Below are 2,184 nucleotides of genomic sequence, written 5' to 3'. Positions count from 1 at the left end.
AAAAAACACATTATTTTCCACATACTGTACATTATTGTCCTCTATGCCCTCTATGCCTTTCTGAAACGCGTCGATGTTTACAAAGCTCATCGGTCTGAAAAAGCGAGGATTGGCCAGCTTGGCCAGCTATCCAGTGCATTGTGATTGGCTCACAGATCAGCTCTAGGCATGACGAAGCGGATATCATCCTCTTTTGGAAGGACAAACAAAGTAGTTTCGCTTTCACAACGAAACACACAGCGTCTTCAGGACATGGCGGTGGCGGCAACAAAACTACAGCGAGAATAAATGTTACGCCTTCTTTCTTTGCGTGAACATTTGGGCGGTGTTATGCAAATCTTCCCACAGAGCGACGTAGGTATGTGGGGGCGTGTTAGAACGAGGCGTTTTAGGTAGGTGTGGCTGACTCTTAACTTTTATAAAGAATATCTCTTTGGATTTGAGACTTTATTCTTTGCAACTTTACAGACCTTCTTTATGCACCAAGAGCTTGTAACACTCCAAAGAGAAAGGAAAAATTGAAATCGCATCATATGACCCCTTTAATGTAGTAGAATGAAGCAGGGTGGGGCTGAAAGCCGTCGAAGCGAAAAGAGGCTGCTGAACGAGTGTGACACACGGCTCGAAAGCAGCGGAGCTTTCATTATGCCACAGTCGACCGCTTCCGGTTCGTGTCACTAGTTAAAATAGCTTTTTTCTCTGGATTTAAACATTCTTCGAAACATTTAGGATAGTGTAAGTACACAAGTCAGCAAAACATATAACACTGTTCTAGTGGTTTTTGGATATTTTAATAAACAAATCTTACATATTGTGCCTTTAAGACAACGCCAAAATGCCAAAAACTAAACTCCCCCTCTGAGATTAATAAAGTTGTATTGAATTGCATTGTTTTGTAATGCATTTGTATAACATACAGTCCACCAGATGGCGCTGCGCTCTCTTAAGCCCAGAGCGAGAAGAAGAGAAGCAGAAAACATTTTTTAAGTGAATCATCAAAAAGTATTATTTTAGAGTTATATAATAAGGTATGGGAAAAGGGACAATTACCTAGTTGCTGGAAAGAAGCTGTAGTAGTTTCAATACGTAAAGCTGGGAAAGAAGGTAAAAGTCCAAGTGATTACAGGCCAATTTCTCTTACTTCGCACTTATGTAAGGTAATGGAAAAAAAGTATAAATCAGAGACTAACATGTTTTATGGAAACTAAAGGGAATATTTATAATTATCAAAGTGGATTTAGAAAAGGTAGATGTACTATTGACCCTACAGTATGTTTGGAACATGAAATACGAAGAGCTCAGGCTAATAGAGAAAGTGTAGTGGCAGTATTTTTTGACATCGAGAAAGCTTATGATATGATGTGGAAAGAAGGGTTAATAATTAAATTGAGAAAAGCAGGAGTTAAAGGAAAAATTATAAAATGGATTAAAGGTTTTCTATTTGGAAAATCTATTCAAGTAAAGATTGGGAAATAATTTTCAGAGATAATAAAGGTAGAAAATGGAACACCACAAGGGAATATAATTAGTCCTTTATTATGTTCTCTTATGGTTAATGATGTGTTTTTAAGTGTTGAAAAAGGAATAGGAATTTCTCTTTATGCAGATGATGGAAACGAGGGAGGAATTTAGAGTTTGTTGTAAGGAAAGTGCAAGAAGCAATAACAGAAGTAGAAAGGTGGTCATATAAGTGGGGTTTTAGATTCTCTGTTGAAAAAAAAAATGTATTCTTTTCAAAATGTAGGATTAGTAAAGAGGTACAATTGAAATTATATGGTCAAGATATAGAAAGAGTATCATGTTTTACATTTTTGGGTATATGGTTTGATGAAACACTCACATTTAAAATACACATAAAAAAAAAGTTGATAAATGTAAAAGGGTAATGAATGTTATGAGATGTTTAGTGGGGAAAGAATGGGGGGCTGAGAGGATGGCTCTAAGAAGTATATATACAGGATTGATACGATCTGTATTTGATTATGGGAGTATAGTGTATCAATCTGCTGCTAATAGTGTGTTAAAAGAGGTGGACAAAATCCAGTACAAGGCATTAAGATTATGTACGGGGGCGATGAGATCTACACCAACTGCAGCCTTGCAGATTGAAATGGGAGAAATGCCTTTAGATCTTAGAAGAATTGAACTGTCACTAAGATATTGGGTCAATATATTAGGACATAG

This window comes from Sinocyclocheilus anshuiensis, unplaced genomic scaffold, assembly GCF_001515605.1.
Source record: "Sinocyclocheilus anshuiensis isolate Anshui unplaced genomic scaffold, SAMN03320099.WGS_v1.1 scaffold85, whole genome shotgun sequence".
Lineage (NCBI taxonomy): Eukaryota > Metazoa > Chordata > Actinopteri > Cypriniformes > Cyprinidae > Sinocyclocheilus > Sinocyclocheilus anshuiensis.
The sequence above is the reverse complement of the archived record's forward strand: the minus strand, read 5'-3'. Positions refer to the sequence as shown.